General features: G+C 36.6%; 1 pseudogene; it reads right to left on the bottom strand.

Annotated features, from left to right (window-relative positions):
* LOC123761977 (ATP-dependent RNA helicase Ddx1-like) overlaps positions 1–20,221 on the bottom strand; it is a 34,996-nt pseudogene extending 14,775 nt beyond the window's left edge.
* Between the last annotated feature and the right edge of the window lie 2,715 nt (positions 20,222–22,936).

Raw genomic sequence — 22,936 nt, 5'->3', positions numbered from 1 at the left:
TAATAAAATGTCACCCTTGTACAAAATATTCTTTATGGAAACTAATTGATACATTAGACAACATTCTTTCCACTCCATATATGCCTGGAACACACTAGTCATGCTATTCACTGTTAATTTTCACTTGATTATTATATAGTATACCATAATCTAAGATAATTCATAATCCTTAGTCTTAAGACATTGCACCGTTGAGAAGGCACAATTTTCCTTAGCAAACAAGTGTTACCAAATAAGGGTTCAGAAACTTACTGCCATGCGCTTCACTTCAAAGGAATGTAGGGTGGCAGAACAGACCACCATCTGGAGTCTCTTGCCTTCAGATGTGATTTTGGGTATGGAGTTGTAGATGTTATTGATGAGACGCTCATGCCCCTGCAATACCAGTACACTTGTATACAAGATAAAGTAATTACATGAAACAAAATATGGCAAGAAATTTAATGCAATAAATGAAAGTTAACAAAATACAGTAATGCATCAAGTTACCTTATAAATAAATCAGCTGTATATTTAAAGTCATTTAAAAAATATGACCAACCTTTCCAGGATGAAATCTATAAAAGTTGCCCAACTCTCAAGTGCCCATTTACTGATAGCCAAAGACGCACATTAAGGAAATGTGTAAATGTTCCACGAGTAGTTGACTTAATACAAGAAATCGGGTAGTCAAGAGTTTTTAGTTTTTTTTCTAATTCATAAGGCAAGCTGATGATACAGTACTTGAATTTATATCAGGTATTCCTACATATTTACTACCAAAATATAAAAAGTACTTTTCCTTGGATAAAATCAAACTTACCTGTTTAAGAAGTCCATCAGCCTCATCCAACACAAAGAATTTGCAAGACTGGAGAGAGAGTTGTCCTGTATTAATAAGATCTTCCAAGCGTCCTGGAGTACCGCAAACAATATCCACACCTGCATTGAGTGCTGCTATTTGCTCCTTCACGGGTATACCACCAACAACAAGAAGGTCACGAACCACTGGATTATCTAGATGCTTACGAAACATTTGAACCTGTTTTAGGGTCTGTTCTGCGAGTTCTCTTGAAGGCTGTTAAATGATAAAAACTTTTGTTTGCATTAAAAAAAAAATGGTCTGCTTTTGGAACTTGCCACTTCTATCTAAACTGTTTAACAATTCACATAGCACAACATACTACTTTTAGTTTGAATCTTCATATTGTATGTATCCAGGATTTAATGAACAGGTTAGTTTAAAAGCAACAGTGATGTAAAAATGAATCTGTACCGAACTGTATAGGTTATATTGTTAGACATCCATCCAGCAATCAATATAAACCAGATACTGGACAAGTAAATACAGACCAGTCACGTGTTACCATTCTTACCTCAATAATGACAGCGTGTGGAGCATTGTTCTGAAGCTTTTGTGGCTTGTCTCCACCTCCCTTCACACCTGAGCTCACAGTACAGTCCTTGCTGGCCTGAGACACTGCTACGTATCCTGCTTTAGGTGGGTGCTTGAACTCTGTTGCACCAAAATTGAAAGACATCTCTGCATTCTGGAAATCACATAAATTGCTATCATCTGTAACTTTCAAATATCATTAAATTCACTGAAGTTATTCTTGCACTTTATTGAAATTAGAGAGATTTGAGTAAAGAACCAACAGTTAAAAACTGATAGAAAATTTAATAAGAAATTTTCTTATTTGTATTAATTTTCTTAATGACCTAGATCATAAATATGATCCAAATTTTGGAGGTGTCACTGTATATATACATGACCACTATACACTTCTGAAATACACCAAGTCCAAATATTGTGATAAATGCATAACAAACCAACAAAAAGAAAAAACTGGGCAAATTTCAGTCTGCCTTAAACCATATCTATAATTAATTAATATCATCATCCAATTATCCACCACTGCTTAAAATACACAACTAACATGAATAATGCATGTACTATACTACCAACCTTCAAAACTACAGCTGGATGGAAGACAGCATTCTTGAATTCACTTCGTAATGTGAAAGCTTTACCTAAATCAGTGCCATTTTTGCTGTAATGCATCTCCATGGCATCCAGGTTGAGATAGCAACCAATGACATCCCTGAGGCCAAAAGATTCACCATAATCGTCAAACTGCTTGCAATTAGACTTTTTTCCAGTGCCTCCAAATCCAAATCCCGATTTACATGTTCCAAGATCTAATGCTGCCTGAAAATATAAGTTGTTTTGGTTGTGAATATAAAAAATATTATTGCATAAAGGCAATTGATAAAATATAACATCTCCCAATGCAGGTGAAAATACAGTACAAACTACAGCAAGCCTTTGCTTCTTGAAGTTTTGAAAGCATTAAATTCGTCTAACATGAGGTAGGTACTTTATTACAAATACGCAAGTAATGGTTTACTCAGCACAAATTAACGTTTTAATTTGTTTTACCAACTTTCTGCATTAAATTCTTGCATAATTATCTTTTCCAAATGGACTTCAATGCCTGTTCCTTCCACCCCCCCTTCAAAAAAATATAAATAAAATATTTACTCACTTTCATTACCATTTTGGAAACAATGGCTGTTTCCAGGATGGAGGTGTCAAACAGTTGGGTTTAACTTTACCAGTGTTCTCTTTGGCGTGTAACCATGTTTAATAAATGATAATCAATAGACCAAAATCAAGTCATTTTCCAACCCGTTCTCGCACTTCCTTAAGTCAATATTGACTTATTAAATACGTGCATATGTGACATACTAATTTATTGTGAATATTTTAGTTTACCTTGAAAAGCTTCATAGAAAACACCAACCTTACCTAACCTTCTTAGTATGTTAAGATAAGCATCTTATTGCTTCGTAATTACAAGTCATTTTCTGATATGCAGAGTGCAGCTGCATTTCCCTCAACTATGCCTCGATTCATCTGACTTCATCAAATATTTGTACATCATCATCAATGGATGTGCTAGTCGATGCATTCAAATATGGTGCCGACTTTCCTGGCAGTTGTGTTGATTTCAAGGATTGAATTTGTTGGTTAATATGGAGAGTTTAGGGCAAATGCTGCCTGGAAGTTTTGTATGGAGAGGCTTGCAGCTATTATAACAGTTTACAATCTTAAACTTGTTTTCATGAAATTTGCTTATGTAAAGCAAGGGCTTACTGTATTATTATTGTTATTATTATTATTATTACATGAAGATGAAAATACACATGAAAAAATGCAATCTCTAGAACAAAAGGAGTTGTATATAAGTAAATAAGGTTGATTATGATATGACTACTTGTGAAAACTTCACTACAAAATCATACCTACCATAGTACCAGTTCTGAAGCAATTCTATGAATACCATTTTGAAAGATTAATGCAGAAAACTGGCCCTTAGGTTATGTTTTTGGGAAAATATGCACAAGATTTGATCCAAGAAGTCGCTAGAGAACTACACTGCTCCATTTAAATTTAAACTCTTTACACCATAGTAACTTGTGTAATATCAAGTTGATAGGTAATGGCATTAATAAGATATTCAGCCCATTCACCTGTTTTAATAGTACTTATAGGAAGGATGAGGATGATTATACATGTACATATGGGCCAATAGGCTTTCTGCAGTTACCTTCATTCTTATATACCGATGTACAACACAATTAGAAAGTAGAAATTGATATGTTTTCTATTTTCTAATAGTATTTATGATAAATACTATTGAATTTTCACAAACCGAACACCATTTTCTACTTGTGCTGCAAAGACAAACTATCCTAACCTAACCTTCCTAGGACAAATCCGCTTTTCAAGGCATAATATAGTATATATGCTCGCTATACTAGGCCTAGGAATATTTAAGTTTGTTTTTTAGCTAAATTTTTTATCTATAAAGTGAATAGTACAAAGTTCTACTATCTAATTGCTTATTATGTTAATGCCTTACAGCAAATTTTTGTACTATGGTGCACAGTCACAAAAACTAAACAGGATGGGTTGGATATGGAACAGAAACCATTTAAAAATATATAATATAATCCAGTAAAAGTCATAACTAGGTATTCACACTGGGAATACATTATAGTACAGTATTACCATTTCTACTGAACTATAAAATGTTCAGCAGCAGCTAAAAGAAATTGGAGTAACAAATACAATACAATACAATACAATACAATACAATACAATTTTATTTAGGTAAGGTACATACATACAATAAATTTTTACAAGGATTGGTTGACTTATAGGTAGAGCTAGTACATACAATGCCTAAAGCCACTATTACGCAAAGCGTTTCGGGCATGATAAACTTAAATGACAAGCTTAATACTAATTGAGCATAATGAGTAGAATGAAAATAAGAAATGAAAATATAGATGAAAAAGCAGCACAAATACAATTATGTCGACAAACAGCGCTCTTTAAAGAAAAACAGACATTGGTTGACAATAGAAGGGTAAGGTAGTTACAGGGAATTTATTAGGTATAGCTTCGCTTTTAACTTAAACTGGTTGAGAGAGGTACAGTCTTTAACATGGTTGGGAAGGTCATTCCACATTCTGGGTCCCTTGATTTGTAGAGCATTTCTAGTTTGATTAAGTCGTACTCTAGGAATATCAAAACTGTATTTATTTCTGGTGGTGCTCATGGGTTCTGTTACAACCTTCTATGAAGCTTTTAAGATCAGGATTGGCATTATAGTTTAGCGTTTTATATATGTATAATACACATGAGAGAATGTGCAGTGACTTAATGTCTAACATATTCAGAGATTTGAGTAGGGGTACCGAGTGATGTCTGGGGCCAGAATTGGATATTGTCCTAATAGCAGCTTTGTGTTGAGTAATTAGAGGACGTAAGTGATTTTGGGTAGTAGAGCCCCAAGCACAAATACCAAAGGTGCCAGCAATACTGCCTACCTGAGGAGTTGCCCCACCCGACACGACACAACCCTTTATCCCACACAACGGCTTCATAGTAATATTTTCCCTTGTCAGTGACACCCTTGGTGCAACGGGCACCCTGCCATGTTTTAGGATCCCGTGACTGGCACCGCAAGCCATCAGGTGTCAGCCATTCCTGCGTCACGGTCAAAGAAACCATTTAAAAACTAAAACTTTAACTCTGGCCGAAACGCTGTGCGTACTAGTGGCTTTACAAGAATGTAAATACTATACTATCCAATGTATTCTCACAAACCCAATGTACCTTCTTGTATATAAATAAATAAATAAATAAATAAATAAAGAAGCTCATCAACCAGAGAGGAGCTATTTTGCAAAAAGAAAAAAGAAAAGAATAATAACAGTATAATATTAGAGTAACAACATTTATAATAATACTATTTATATTAATACTATTTATATTAAAATTTATGTACAGTACTAGTATATGCATATTTATATTTATGCATACTAAAAGCATTTATAATAATAATTTTCAGATATCAAGTACAGTACTGCAATAAACAGGCACAAAAGAGCAATGGACACTTGCATATTTCTTTAGTAACTTTTGAAGTCTTGCCAAGCTGAATATCCTTAAAGGGTGACAGTTAGTTTAGTTCATTTATTATGCACCCCATACCCATCTTGTGGGGTGTAGTGGAAAGGGTTACAGAGGCACATAATGGGCTCAGGGACTGAACCCCACAATTCATTTAGCTAAGCAAGTTACAATCTTGATGAGCTAGTTACAAAATTCAATATAAGTCCAAAGGTGACAAAAATGATATTTATGGTAGTTAGTGATTGAGGTCCGTTTTCCATGGTGGGAGGAGCAGAGTGAGGGAGCAGACGGCCTGGGAGGAGATGGGAGACTCGCTCACATAATACTCACATTTACTCCCTCTCACAGCTACAGTATACGGTAAGGTATGCTTTAACTCAACCACGGGGTGGGCAGTGAGTTTATCTTGGCGATTGGTTGTGTGAGTAGAGGAGAGTAGTGTTGATTAGTAAGAGTTGTGTGTAGATTAGCATCGGGACAAGTCGCTCCGTTAACATCTTGGACTGTATATTGGGGTTTTGTGGTCTTTTCTGAGGTTGTTTTGTTAGTTGAAGGATAGAATGTTATATATATTAAGTTGTTATTGCTCTTTGGAGCTAGTCTGAAGGATTTAGTTCATTTCAAACACGAACTGTTTCTCCTAAGATTATTTTAGCTGGTTTCACACCTGCTGAACCTCACCTAATCCAGCTTGGCTTAACGGAATAGTTTATTTCACGGTAAGGTATGCTTACCGTGAAGTACAATGTTATGATCGGTTCAAACACGTTGCGTGCACAATGCCTTTGTACAATTTGATTGTCTATATTATTTTTATTCCAGTTGACATGTAGCAAGGTAATCTAATGCTGACCTGTTAGGGTATGTTCGGAGTGTGATCAAATTATACAATAAGACGCTTCGATTAGGCTCGTTCTCTAATTCTCAAAGCCGTAGGTATGGCTAGGTAAAGGCATGTTTTTCCGGTATGCTATCGTCATTGACAGGAAGCCTGTTAATATGTATCAGAGTTTTATAATATGAATATGAATTTATATTCATTAAGGCTATCAAGGTACCTCTACCCGATGACTGGATATTCCCAGGCTGTGATTTAAGACTTCAATCCAGGACCATTTGGTTAAAAAAAAATATACAAATTGAAAGAAGATAAAATTTATATAATGGACCCAGCCATTACTTTCTGTGTGAGAATACAAGTTTCAAAATGTTGGGTATACAAGTTCAACAATATGGGTGATAATGCTCACTCCCACTTCTCAGTTTAGCATCTCGTTCCATGACTAGGGAGTGAGGATGTTGGCAAACGAGTTGTAAGTACTTTGATCCCCCATTTTGACATCATTTTAGGGAAGACATTTCTGGTGCTAAAGAATTTTAAGACAATTTTAGATGCTTAAATTTTTATGAGTTTGCTCAAGCAGTTTAGAAATATTGTACTAAAGTATCCATAAGATTGATGATCTTCACAAGGTAAGTAAAACTTATAGTTTATACCACATTTTTTGCTAATGTAAGAAAATCATATATATATAATATATATATATATATATATATATATATATATATATATATATATATATATATATATATATATATATATATATATATTGCATATTTGCAAATGTGGATATATATATATATATATATATATATATATATATATATATATATATATATATATATATATATATATATATATATATATATATATATATATATATATATATATATATATATATCACATTATGCAATATATATATATATATATATATATATATATATATATATATATATATATATATATATATATATATATATATATATATGATGTCGCAATATTGATATAGGTATGATCCTTAAACGTATAGTAGTCAGACATTATTATTCCAAATCCTATATACATGCTGTTTTCCTACTATGGGTACATTTGATTGTGTTTTGTACTCTGTATTATGTTTAAGGTCCTCATTTTTACCGTACCTGAGTTCCTGGAATTTATCACTGTTGAACATCATGTTATTTTCTGATGCCCAGTCGAAAACTTTATTAATATCAGCTTGAAGTTTTTCAATGTCCTCAGCCGAGGTAATTTTTCATACTGATTTTTGTGTCATCTGCAAAGGATGATACGAAGCTATGACTTGTATTTTTGTCAATATCTGATATGAGAATAAGGAAAAGCAGCGGTGCAAGGACTGTACCCTGAGGTACAGAGCTTTTCACTGCACTTGGACTAGATTTTATATGGTTGACAGTTACTCGCTGAGTCCTGTTTGACAGAAAACTGAGTATCCAGCGTCCTTCTTTACCGGTTATTCCCATTGACTTCATTTTGTGTGCTATCACGCCATGGTCACATTTATCGAAAGCCTTTGCGAAGTCCGTGTATATCACATCAGCATTCTGTTTCTCTTCTAATGCCTCAGTGACTTTGTCGTAGTGCTCAAGTAGCTGTGAGAGGCACGATCTTCCCGCTCGAAATCCATGTTGGCATGGGTTGTGAAGGTCATTGGTCTCCATGAAATTGGTGACCTGACTCCTAATCACTCTCTCAAATACTTTTATGATGTGCGATGTTAGTGCAACTGGTCTATAATTTTTTGCCAATGCTTTGCTCCCTCCCTTATGTAGAGGGGCTATGTCTGCTACTTTAAGTGCATCTGGTATCTCCCCCGTGTCCAAGCTCTTCCTCCACACTATACTGAGTGCCTGTGCTACCGGCACTTTGCATTTCTTTATAAATATTGAATTCCATGAGTCTGGACCTGGGGCCGAGTGCATGGGCATGTTTTCAATTTCTTTTTCAAAATTTAGTGCGCTCGTGTTTATATCAGTTATATTTACAGGGGTTTGAATATCCCGCATAAAGAAATTGTCTGGATCTTCCACCTTCATGTTGTTTATTGGATACCTCAAACTGTCCTCCTCTGTTTTAGTCCTTCTCATAATTCTGGCATCGTCAGCAAACATTGATGTATCTGTGTCTCTGTCCTCATGTTCTCGGCCTTTATGCTGAGTGTCAGAGTAATGTGGAGAGCGGGTGGCAGCCGGGCGAACATCGTCACTCACAGTATGGTGAGTAACAGAGGTGTCAGTACCCCGGGTGGTCGAGTTGGATGCCAGGGTAGGAGTGGTATGAGTACTATCAGGTCCCACCAGACCTCATGGCAATTGTCGGCCTTGGTTGTTCACCCATGAGATTATGACAAGATCTTTGATCAAGTAAAGCCGTTTTCATGAGCGAGTGGACTTAATGTCTTGGATCTGAAGTCGTGGGAGTAAAGGTGCTGGACGAGTTCCTCGAGGATAATAAGGGTAGATGGAAGCCCAAGATGCCTAGGTTTCAGTTCAGTCTTGTTTAATATTTACTCACCTTAAGTTTTTAAAAAAATCGCTTGTTTCAACTTTGAATAAATATAAGATTTTTAACAAGCAGGGTGACCATCTTCACAAATCATGCAGTGATGTGACGGGCCTGGCAAAGCCGATCAGAAGCAACAAGTGGGATAAAGTGTATCTGTACTCCGACTGTGGGAACCGACCTGTGAGATTTATATTTATTTAATTTATATGAATTTATATTTACGTTAATTTATATACTTCGATAGCAATTTGTATAATGATAAGTGGACTGTATTTCTGCAATAATCTCATAATCTCACAAATCGATCCTCTACACATTAGGGGGGGTTATTAAATTAATATATATATGCAGCCAATCAAACTACAGAAATAGCTACATACATTAAAGAGGTTCCTTATCTTATAGTACAGCAGGTTAGTCCACCAGGTATAACTAGGGTGTAGACACCAAATTATCCTCTTTGAGGTAGCTTCCATATCACCCAGTAACTGGTGCACAAAATCTTGCATCCTCGTCTTGACCTGTCAAAAGTGCGCTAGCTGTGAAGCCAGAATCCTATATATGACAAGTATATCAGAGAAAACATTATACAGTACATGGAACATGAAGACCTGGCTTAATTACCTTTAGTTTGAGGCGATTTCGCGATCTAACCGGGTCACCCTATATCCTGACATTAATGGCCATAAATGAATGATAAACGGGTTTCGGATAGACTTAACTTGAATTGTAGACATCGTGTTGGAGATGGTACCTTTGGTTTCCATAACACTACGTCCAAGTAAAATTAACAGGAGCCGAATTTGCTCCCGTGTGAGCCTCTGGTCTCAATAACAATGGCTGTTTAACACTCCATACTATTGACGTTACTGGCCGACATTGTCCAGAATGATAGGAGCCGAATTTGCTCCACACGTCTCGGAGGTGACACAACAATGGCTGCCCTCCTTCCTCACTCTGACGCCTGGCTTACATTGTCCACATTTCAGAAAGTGATAGAAGGGTCACATTTACTCTACTTTAATATTGATAATTAAGTTAATTTATATAAGATGTTTTATGATGGTAAAGTCCAAAGACTAATGTATTTAAGAACAATTCCCAGCAGAATAGCTGGTGAATTATAATAGTATGTGGTGATGATATCCCGTTTTCTTTAGACGGTAATTCCACTACAAGTTACGTTTTCTATGGGTAACTTGTTTATACAACACAGCTCTTATCTGTCTGTATGATATTATTATTAAATGGTGTCGGATTTTCCGACATAATTCCCCAGGGGCTGCTCACGGGTCGAAGTCCTATTTAGAACAGACGAACACCGATACTCCTCCTTCGAATTATTAGATTAATTTGATGTTAGTAGTTAGTAATCACACATTTGTGTGTCTGTTCGTACAGGACGGATGTCCCGTACTAGAGTTGCAGGGGTTAGAAGTCTAATGCGATTTCATTTCCCTGTCAACTCTTGAAAGGCTAATATTCAAGCCTTAATACATATTATTTAACCCAGAAGACTGGATGTGATCAAGTACTACAGTCAAGTATGATTCAGGGACTGCAGTGAGATCAGTGACCTTAGATATAACTTGAAGTTTCTTCAGGTAACTGGTCACTGATATATAAACACTGAGGCCCATGGAATACATCTTGATTAAATAATAAATGTATCAAATCAGTCATCAGATTTATTGGGGTTTAATTTAGTTAATTGATTCAGAAGATTGAATAGCTCATCATTAAAGTAAAGTATGGTTCTGAGACTGCAGTGGGTTCAGTGACATTGGTCGCAGTGACTTGTAGCTGTTTTAGGCTACTGTTCACTGATTTGCCACTGAGGCCTCATGAACTCATCTTCAGCTTCAAATGATGATACTAACATCAACTTCTGTTGGTATAGTCAGCTGTAATCTCCTTAGTATAATGCTACTGGAGAAATATAATCAGCTGACAAATTTAGATTTCTATTGGTATTGTTTATCTGCAGGCATAGGTCTCCTCAGGCTTGATACTGGGCCTGAGAGTAATTTACCTCCTGCAGAGTTTAACATGGTTATACCCTGATATTTAGTAGGGCTACCGATGAATCGATGGTAGTAGTCTGTCCCCACAAGGACAGCCATTTGGCATTTGATTTGCTCAAATTTACCTGCAGCTGCTTGATAATAGCTTTCCAGGTCAGCATAATCAACTTGAGATTGTTGTGACAAATCTTCACATTTCTTGATCTGTCTTGTTAAGTGGCCTTTAAGACCTGCAAGGGTTCTTTTCATTCTCCCTGCATTATCCATACTGGCTCGTTGGTGAAGCCTTGTGGGGCTTGTACTTGGGCTGCTCATAATACTGAACAAACACTAATGATAGCCTAGGGTAAATTCTGAACTCACTAGGCAATAATCCTACCTCTACTAGAGGTTAGCACTTAAAATTAATACACATTATATATATATATACACACTAATGATTTGAGTGATAAACCAGTGTCACTGGAAGTACCTTTAGGTTAGCTCTTCTATATCACCCCAGGATGGTAGAGACACTAATTAATCACTCAAAGGTGTAATGATCATAAGTAAATTATTATATATACAACTCAACTCGAGTTGTTAAAAATTACACCCAAAATAGGGTCTGGACCATTCATTAATGGTGTTAGGTTGTTCAATATAGTACAACTGACTATGGTAATAATGGGACTAGGATGAGCAATAATAGTTCAACTAGTCATATCCTACCCTGTTGTGGGTTGGCAATTAGTAAATATTATACTGTGATCACTAGTGCAATTTATATTAAATAATTCTCTATTTGGAGAAATAATATACACAATTATTGATAATAACCTCTTAATTAGCCTCTATGAAACTTCTAATATTATCAAGAAGTATTAAATATTATTAGTGACCTCGCGAAATAAAGTCCACAAAATTCGTAGATAATCTCTCGCGAAATGTAACACCACGAAATCCGTGAACAATATCGCGAAGACACAGTCACTAATTAGGCTGGCTTCTATATTAGCGCTGTCATTTCACGAAATAACACGCCACCAAATATCTGTGGGTGTGCATGAAACCGCTGACGAAGCTGAACTGGGCTGAGGGAGGCTCCTGAGCTCCCACGAGGCAACGCCGCTGTCTATGACTGGCTGGCTTTGTTTAAATAACACTGCACTAGTATATTTAATGAATCCACTGGTTAACTGGTTCATCCGGTACTAAGATGACCAAATGTGGGTTCAAAGGATCAAATAATCCGTCATCCGGTTCGAAGATGACCAAATAATATGGGAACCGACCTGTGAGATTTATATTTATTTAATTTATATGAATTTATATTTACGTTAATTTATATACTTCGATAGCAATTTGTATAATGATAAGTGGACTGTATTTCTGCAATAATCTCATAATCTCACAAATCGATCCTCTACACATTAGGGGGGGGGGGTTATTAAATTAATATATATATGCAGCCAATCAAACTACAGAAATAGCTACATACATTAAAGAGGTTCCTTATCTTATAGTACAGCAGGTTAGTCCACCAGGTATAACTAGGGTGTAGACACCAAATTATCCTCTTTGAGGTAGCTTCCATATCACCCAGTAACTGGTGCACAAAATCTTGCATCCTCGTCTTGACCTGTCAAAAGTGCGCTAGCTGTGAAGCCAGAATCCTATATATGACAAGTATATCAGAGAAAACACTATACAGTACATGGAACATGAAGACCTGGCTTAATTACCTTTAGTTTGAGGCGATTTCGCGATCTAACCGGGTCACCCTATATCCTGACATTAATGGCCATAAATGAATGATAAACGGGTTTCGGATAGACTTAACTTGAATTGTAGACATCGTGTTGGAGATGGTACCTTTGGTTTCCATAACACTACGTCCAAGTAAAATTAACAGGAGCCGAATTTGCTCCCGTGTGAGCCTCTGGTCTCAATAACAATGGCTGTTTAACACTCCATACTATTGACGTTACTGGCCGACATTGTCCAGAATGATAGGAGCCGAATTTGCTCCACACGTCTCGGAGGTGACACAACAATGGCTGCCCTCCTTCCTCACTCTGACGCCTGGCTTACATTGTCCACATTTCAGAAAGTGATAGAAGGGTCACATTTACTCTACTTTAATATTGATAATTAAGTTAATTTATATAAGATGTTTTATGATGGTAAAGTCCAAAGACTAATGTATTTAAGAACAATTCCCAGCAGAATAGCTGGTGAATTATAATAGTATGTGGTGATGATATCCCGTTTTCTTTAGACGGTAATTCCACTACAAGTTACGTTTTCTATGGGTAACTTGTTTATACAACACAGCTCTTATCTGTCTGTATGATATTATTATTAAATGGTGTCGGATTTTCCGACACCGACAAACATCGTCTCCATGATTGAAGGGTTTCATAAATTACACTCGACGAGGAAGTAACCATGAAGGGGATGTGCCCAATTATGTCCAAAGGATTCATTAACACATAAGGGCATCAACCACTATTGTGTATTTATATATATATATAGTCTCTTATTTACTTAGATGGTTTGATAAATGAATTGTAATCAGCTTCTGTTGTATAATTACAGATTATTATTACAGGTCGTTACCCAAGAGGCTTGATGAGGATAATCCTCGTGTCGTATACGGTGGCTGTCGCATTTTTCTTCACACGGTACTTACAGCAGCAGGTAAGCAGTTATAAACTAACACTTGTAGCTTCCTTTAATTCAGTGTTTTACACTATTGCATTTGTTTTATTTTTAATTTAACCAACTGGGGAATTCGGCATCCCTACATGAAGTACAGGGCGACATCGTCATTACACACAATTTTCATCTTTGTAACATCTTCATGGCCATAACAGACTCTTCCAGTTCTCTTATGAAAACAAAATATGTAGATGATGTCATATAGGTTACAAAAGTTTCAAAGGAAGCCTATGAAAGAACAACAGAGTTGAATCCCCATTTAACCTTTGACTTCCCCTTGATTCAGTTGATAAAGTGTTGTCAGTTAGTTGTACCTACAGAAGGTAGATGATGCATTATTTAATTAAAAAAAAAATTATGAACATTTAGGGAAGTTTTAATTGTAGTTTATAACTGAACCAAAGAAACACTTGCTAAATGACTACCACTACCACCAATGCCATTACCAATACACTATTTGCACAACAACCATCATTACCACCATCATCTTGGTTGATGATTTCAGCTTTCGGCATCTAAAATGGAAAAAATACGGCAAATAAAGTCATTCCATAAACAATCTTAGGAAGAAGTCTAAATGAACAGTCACACACAAATGACCTCATGCAGATGTATGAGAGTTTTCCTTTAAATAGCAAATAGTAGAACAAACTAGAAAGGAGAACATCGTAGATCTTATTTTCACAAACAATGATGAACCCATTAGGGTCATGACGATTACCAATACATGTTACTCCTATCACAACCTAATGGAAGTCCAGAGAAGCATGGGCAATAGACCTGTGCAGCCAGTCTCAATTTCAAGATGAGGAGAATTCAGTATATTAAATTTCAATAATAAACTGATTAATTGGGAACTAATTAACCAGGACAACGCAGAAATATGCTGGGAAGAACAGCTAGATAATGCAACCTTAATCTAGTGTGTCGAGAACGTAGGCACAATAATACAAGATATATGTGGAAATCACATACCATCTTGAGGTTATCTTGAGATGATTTCGGGGCTTTAGTGTCCCCGCGGCCCGGTCCTCGACCAGGCCTCCACCCCCAGGAAGCAGCCTGTGACAGCTGACTAACTCCCAGGTACCTATTTACTGCTAGGTAACAGGGGCATTCAGGGTGAAAGAAACTTTGCCCATTTGTTTCTGCCTCGTGCGGGAATCGAACCCGCGCCACAGAATTACGAGTCCTGCGCACTATCCACCAGGCTACGAGGCCCCATTAAGGAAAAAAGAGAAAAAAAAGGCAAATTGGAACGAGAACGACATTCCCTCTATATACGAAGAAAATAAATCACAGAACATCACAAATGAGCCAATCTATCCCAACAACGACTAGGTAGAGATAGGGAAATGCTCGAGCTTAAGGTGCAGAGAATCATATAATTCAGGAGAGGCAAAGAGTACAAATGGCTATAAGTGCAAAAGAGAGGAATAAAAAAATTCTTGTTCTCAAGTTCAAAATTTAGAATAAAATTTACATATAGCAATGGACCTTGAACAAGTGTGAGGGAACGTTTACAAATAACAAAGAAATGAATGAAAAACATAGGCTACAGAACGACTCAGACTCCTGGAATTCTACATTCATCAAGACGTGCACAACATCACATCACAGGCCCTAGGTATCTGTTGGAGAGGAAGCCTAGATACCGGTGTTATCCCTGACGTACTCAAAACAATGGAGATCGCGCCACATCAAAAAGGAAGTAGTAAATCAGATACGAATAATTATAGACCAATGACCCTGACAACATTTGTCATACAAATCTTTCAAAGAGTGCTAATAAGTAAGATCACTAATCTCATGGACTCGCAATATCTATATAACCCTGGACCACTTGGTTTCAAAACAGGGTGCTCTTGTCTCTCACAATTGCTAGATCACTTTGACATGGCAATAAATGCCACAAGAGGAAAGCACAATGCTGACTTATTATACACAGACTTTGTAAAAAGCTTTCGACAAATGTGACCATGGTGCTATTGCACACAAAAGCATTCAAAAGTAATTACTAGCAAAGAAGGGAAGACGGATCCTTAACTTTCAAACGAAGAGAAATCAGAGTGCAATAGTTAACAAAGTAAAATCAGGATCATCCAGAGGGAAAAGCTCAGTCCCCCCAAGGTACCCTGCTTGCTCCTGTATTTTTTTTCTTCCATTTATCAGACATATACAAGTAAACAATCTATTGTGCTGTGTCATCCTTTGCATATGGCACTGGGATTTTGATAAGAGTAGACAATATAGAGGACACAGAAAACCTCCAGTCTGATGTTCAGGTCATTCAAAATGCCACAGATAATATGTTTAATGGAGCTCATGCGTTCTGAAAGAAACGAAAATATAAAAACGGAAACTATAAAATCACAGTTAAGGTGCTAGGTGACGATGCACCGAAACTTCCTCAAACACACTAAATTTTTGTTGTGAATAATCTTCATGGTAAATGGTCCAACGTTTTCTAATAGATCAACATCAAACCATGAAAAGAAAAAAGTTAAAAAATTTGAAAAAAATCACGATTTCAAATTAGTGATAAAAATCTTAAAATGTCAATAATTGTTATTTTATTAGCAGTTGGAGAACATATCATATATATGCCAGAATGGCATACAATGTTCATGAATCTTTGATAAAATTATTGTTTGAAAGTACAGTATAGTTTACTGTAAAACATTTTTTTTCAATGTGGCCATCCAAATATGTGCCAGATTTATAAGTAAAAAAATTATAACTCCAAACGTTATGGCTTTATGACTAAACAAAGTTATAGAGACCTTAGATCTAAGAACTTTGCACATAATATGTATAAATGGTGCGAATCGGTCAGAAACTTAATTTTTTATCAGGTCACAAAGTTAAATTCCTATTTTAGAGATAATTGAAGTTGAAATTATTGACTACCCATATTGAAATATGGGTAGTTCTAATTAATGAATTGTCTTTTATGTTTTAATAAACATTGCTTGGCATTCGTACTCGATCATGTGAAAGTTGTAGGTCAATATTTGTTGAAATGAAGTAAAAAAAAAAATAACCCCCCAAAAACATAATATATGGACTCGTTAGGGATAACTGTAAAAACAGACACTGGGCCCCTTAACTATCTAACAGTAGGTTAGACATATATATAAATGAGATTGGGTGGATATAAATCGGAGCTGACTGGTAAGGGCCAATTGACCTTCTGCAGTTACCTTCATTCTTATATTTTTATGTTCTTATAACGAAACATATATATTGAAGTGACTTTATTGTCCATATATAAGTGATAAGGCCCTCATATGCTCTTTATTCATCAATACAATCAAAATAGTCAAAGATAATAGAGCATGAACTCTGTAAATAAATCGGCCAAAAATAATATAGGCAACAACTTCTGCCACCTGTGGCTGATTAACATGTTGACCAATTTCGTTCCAACTTCACATGCTTAGTGCCAGATATACATTCTCCAAGATGTAGAAGTCACAACAAAATCCGCATAGAAACAAAGGAGAGAGAGATAAAAAAAGAGGTTGTCAGCCTGTCGTACAAAGGAACATAAGAAATATCACCATTGGGCAATGTATTTATATGATGAATAATATAATACAGCATAATAACATACTAACTCATTATTATGTGTGAAATTTGGCCCTCCAGGTGGCACCAGGGACATATCCACTTTGTGGAGCCTCCTTACTACTACTTGTATTCTTTGTGCGTCAAACAGGTGCTTGTATCACTTTATCCCTGACTGCCAGTATATAGGTGTTATCGTTATTATCAGTACCGGTTGCCGCTCGTCGCACACGCATTTATTTGTTAAAAGTTCGTAAAAAAGTCCATTTCATAACATATTGGGATGAAATTTTCAGGACGCTGATTCCAAATAACGTGAGATTTGTTTAAAAGTTTTCACTATATTTCATATTTAGAAAGGTCTCCTCCGTCACCGGGCCCCTTAAGTCATACTGTAGAAGGAAAAAGCTATGTATAGGATATTTGATTTATCATATCAGCAGGATTTATCTTTAAAGAACCCACTTATCTGTTACAACCGAGAAAAAGGCCAGGCTCGATAACATGAACCTCTCAGACCAGGGCTGCTATACCAATAATGATAATTTTTAATATGATAGTGCACTACTCTAGAGTGAAATCTTGTTGGACACTAACAGGCCCTTTCAAAGCTGGAGATATTGCCGACCTAGAGATTGGCATAGATTCTTTACTGCAGGAATCCACTATAAAACTTCAACATTTTTGGGACCGATTAAAATGTTAATATCTGTATTCTCTAAAGCGCAGGCAAGAGAGAGATATATAATAATTTACACCTGAAAAATATTAGAGGGATTGGTTCCAAGTCTGCACAAGGAAATAACATCACATGAGACCAGGAGGCATGGCATGATGTGCAAAATAGCCCCCATTGAAATGAAGAGGTGCAATAGCTACTCTTAAAAGGAGCTCTATAAACATCAAAGGCCCAAGACTTTTCAACATTCTTTCTTTACACATAAGGGCCATAACTGACCGGCCTCTCACGTGACAAAGACAGATCTCGATAAACACCTCCAAAGATTTTTAATCAACCAGATTGTGTTTCATATGCATTCAACAGCCTGATTAACCAAACCCCCAACCAGGAGGCTTGGTCAGAAACTGGGCTACGGAGACGTTAATCCTCAGAATCACCCCCAAGGTAGCCACCACTACGACCACCTCTACCATCAGAACTACTACCACCACCACTACTAATACAACAACTACCACAACTACAACTACCCCACTACTATAACACCACATCTACCCCTACCACTATAACCACCGCTGCCATCACCGTAGCTGCCTGCCACTGCCCCCACCACATAACAGCTATTTACAATTTATTCATAATACAATAAATTTAATAACACTGGGACTTGGAATACTCTCTAGTTTTCTCTTGAAGATGTTCATGTTTTTTCTGGCAATATTTCTTATACTCGCTAGGAGGAAGTTGACCAACCAGGGACCTCTGATGTTTATACAGCGTTCTCTGATTGTGCCTGTGGTACCCATGCTCTTCACTGGTTCTATTCTGCATTTTCTTACATATCGTTCGTTCCAGTATGATGTTATTTTACCGTGTAGATTTGGGACCTCGCTCTCCAGTATTTTCCATGTGTATGTTATTTGATATCTCTCTCGTCTCCTTTCTAATGACTAAAATTGGAGAGCTTTGAGACGATCTCAATAATTTAGGTGCTCTATTGCATCAATGTTCTCTGTACTCCCTTATATTTCAGCAATCTCTCCTGATCTGAAGGGAGAAGTGAGTACTGAGCAGTACTCAAGATGGGACAGCACAAGTGATTTGAAGAGTACAACTATTGTGATGGAATATCTAGATTTGAAAGTTCTCGTAATCCATCCTATCTTTTTCTGGCTGATGCAATATTTGGTTGGTTATGCTCTCTAAACGTAAGGTCGTCAGATATCATTATTCCAAAATCCTTTACATGCTGTTTTCCTACTATGGGTAGATTTGATTGTATTTTGTATCCTTTATTACGTTCAAGGTTCTCATTTTTACCGTTTCTGAATACCTGGAATTTATTTATCATGTTATTTTTTGCTGGCCAGTCGAAAACTTTATTAATATCAGCTAGACGTTTTTCAATGTCTTCAGCAGAGGCAATTTTCATGCTGATATTTATGTCATCTGCAAAGGATGATACTAAGCTGTGCCTAGTATTTGAATCGTTATCTGATATGAGAATACGGAAAAGCAGTGGTGCAAGGACTGTACCTTGAGGTATAGAGCTTTTTATGGACTCGATTTTATATGGTTGACTGTTATTCATTGTGTTCTGTTCGACAGAAAAGAGTATCCAGCGTCCTACTTTGCCAGTTATTCCAATTGACCACGTTTTGTGTGCTATCACTCCATGGCCACATTTATCGAATGCCTTTGCAAAGTATGTGTATACCTCATCTGCATTCTGTTTTTCTTTTAATGCCTCAGTGACTTTGTTGTAGTAGTCAAGTAGCCTTTTCTTTTCTACCACAGACGTGGCCACACATTTAAAATGTGTGCTAACATTGCTAGCACACTTGCAATGTATGATAACCAGCATATATACATTTTCTTCTGTCCTCCATGGACAGGGCGAGAGATCTGTTAAACACAAAGGTCAGGAGGGTCAAGTAGCTGTGAGAGGCATGATCTTCCTGCTCTAAATCCATGTTGGCCTGGGTTGTGGAGATCATTGGTTTCCATGAAAGTAGTGATCTGACTACTGATCACTCTCTCAAATACTTTTTATTATGTGAAACATTAGTGCAACTGGTCTATAATTCTTTGCCAATGCTTTGCTCCCTCCCTTGTGAAGAGGGGTTATGTCTGCTGATTTAAGCGTATTTGGTACCTCCCCTGTGTCCAAGCTCTTCCACCACACTATACTGAGTGCCTGCGCTACAAGCACTTTGCATTTCTTTATAAATTTTGAATTCCATGAGTCTGGCCCCTTGGGCTGAGTGCATGGGTATGTTGTCAGTTTCCCTTTCAAAATCTTCCATGCTTGTGTTGATATCAGTTATATTTACAGGGCTTTGAATATCACGCATAAAGAAGTTGTCTGGATCTTTCACTTTCATGTTGTTTATTGGAGTGCTAAACATGTTCTAATACTGTTTTTTTTAGGATTTCACTGATTTCTCTGAATGAACCTTCACTTCTACGAATAGGTCCAATACTGGCAGTGGTTTTTGCTTTTGATTTCGCATATGTGAAAAAATATTTAGGGTTTTTCTTTATTTCTTGAATTGCTTTCTGTTCTATTTGCTTTTCTTCAATCTGATATGAATGCTTCGGTCTCTGTTCTATTTCTTCAATCTCCCTTATTATTTAAATTATTCCTTCTTTGTTTAGAAAATCGTGTATGATTAAGCATTTCCGTTATTTTTTGTCTTCTTTTATATTGTCGTCTTCGTTCTCTTTCTACGTTGGACCTCTTTCTGGCTTTCCTTAAAAGACACACCTTGAAACAGAAAGTGTTTGAGACACACTTCATATGCTTCAGAAGTCAGTTTTTCTATTCCTTATGTAGGATTTGCATTACTTACAACAGTTTCCCAATGAATGTTTGAAAGGTCCCTGTATATTTTCTCCGAGTCTATTATTTTATAATTACAATTGAATTTACTGAATAACCCTTCTCGCTTGTTGTTTCTCTTGGACCTACCACCGTTATTAATGTTAGTTTGCACTTCAATGATCTTGTGGTCCGAGTCTATAGTGTCTGAGATTGTAATGTCTCTGATTAGCTTATCATTGTTTGTGAATATCAGGTCCAGCGTGTTTTCGTTCTTAGTTGGTTCTATAATCTGCAGATAGAGCGAGAATTTTTCACAGAATCACAGTGGTTCTCTGACCTGTGGTTGGTTATTTCCAGGTTGATTTCCTGCTATGAAGAAATTGTTTACTATCCTCCATTTTAAACTGAGTAGATTGAAGTCTCCAAGAAATATAATACTTGGTACTGGGTTTGCAGGTTAACAAGAATTGTCTCTATTTTGTGTATCTGCTCAGAAATTCGTAAACTGTTGCCTCTGACGGTTTGTATATTAGAATAATAATTAGATTTATATTTTCTACCTTGATTGCAAGTACCTCTACCACCTTATTGGACGAGTTTAGAAGCTCTGTGCATTCCTGTTCCTCTTTAATATACAGGCCTTCTCCTCCACTTGACCTAATTACTCTGTCACAACTATATAGATTGTATAATATGGGATCCATATATCACTATCCATGTAGTCTTTCGTGTGGGATTCTGTAAATGCACCAAATATTGAGTTCGATTCTATTAGAAGGCCGTTTATGAACTTTATTTCTTGATTTTGACTTTAGGCCTTGTATGTTTGCAAATATAAATTATTTCCCATATTGCTTGTCACTTCTGGTGGGCTTTGGTAGTTCTCCCCCCCCCCTCCACCCTGGACCTGGGTGTACTGTTTTGGTAGTGATTCGTCCAGTGTTGGTAGTAGTACGAGTGTTGTGTGGTGTAGTACCTGTGTAAATGATAATGACCTGCATTCCAGTCTTGTTGATATCACCCTCTTCCTCTGTAATCCTGCAGTGGTTCTGTCTGCCTATTCCTCTCTCTCATATGTTCTATTCTGTTTCTACCTGCCATTTAAAAAAATATTGTAATAGGATATTGATCTTCCCATCTATAACGCTGTGTACCTCATGTGGAATTCCGGCCACTGAAGATTATAACATTTTCTTTCATTGATTGAAAATTTACATAGTTTAGGAAGGAAGTATCTGCACTCTGTTCCAAAATGGCACGAACCCCTCGCAAAAAAACTTCCTGATTTTCGAGGAAGCAGAAAAGGGCATCTTGTGCCTTTTTCCAATATTTCCTGATTCCTTCTGTTACGGGCTGCTTCCTAGGTGTGTGTGTGTATATGTGTACTCACCTATTTGTGCTTGAGGGGGTTGAGCTTTGGCTCTTTGGTCCCGCCTCTCAACTGTTAATCAACTGGTGATACAGATCTTATCTACATTTGAAACTGTGTATTGAGTCAGCCTCCACCACATCACTGCCTAATGCAATGCATCACTCCCTAATTTCTAATAAACTGTGCAACTTGCACATTTCCCGCTAGAACTAAAATTATCACTGGCCTATTGTACAAGTAGGTTGAACAATTTCTATTATAACCGGAAAATGCACGAACGAGAATGGATTGCAGTGTTAATCGTAACATCGTAACAATATCCATTGTGTGCTCCAAACCCTCAACCTCTACTCAATCCCAGTGTCAATAACGCGCACTAACCACCACCACTACCTCAGTGACCTCCACTCCCAGGATATCTCTACCGACCAATCCACCAACCTTTTTCTTACCTTCTACACACGAACCTATCAAGTACCCCCATAACCAGGCAGATACCCATAATGGGAATAGAATATCAATGACCAGCCAAAAAAATTTAGAAAAAGACTGTTGAAATTAACCTCATATAAGAGCAATAGTAATTACATTGTAACTGGAAAAATCACTATGGTAATATTCCACAGACAATACCAGGTATCAAAAAGATAAAGGTTTGAAAATATAAATTTTTAGAAAGATACCAATAATGAAGAATATTTTGCACAAATGACTTCAGTGAAAGGAAAAAAAATTTTTGATAGAGATTTACATAACAGAGTAATGTATAGATGTAACATAGATGACCAGAGTAACATAGATGACCAAAGTAACATAGATGACCAGAGTAACATAGATGACCCCAGACAAGAATATAAGAAAGCAAACAGAGCTTGGATAAATATCATACAAAGTGAGGCCGAATTATCGAATAGATTGATGGCAAAG

Source organism: Procambarus clarkii, chromosome 34 (assembly GCF_040958095.1).
Source record: "Procambarus clarkii isolate CNS0578487 chromosome 34, FALCON_Pclarkii_2.0, whole genome shotgun sequence".
NCBI lineage: Eukaryota > Metazoa > Arthropoda > Malacostraca > Decapoda > Cambaridae > Procambarus > Procambarus clarkii.
Note: the sequence above shows the minus strand (reverse complement) of the source record. Positions and strands in the feature narration are given on the sequence as shown.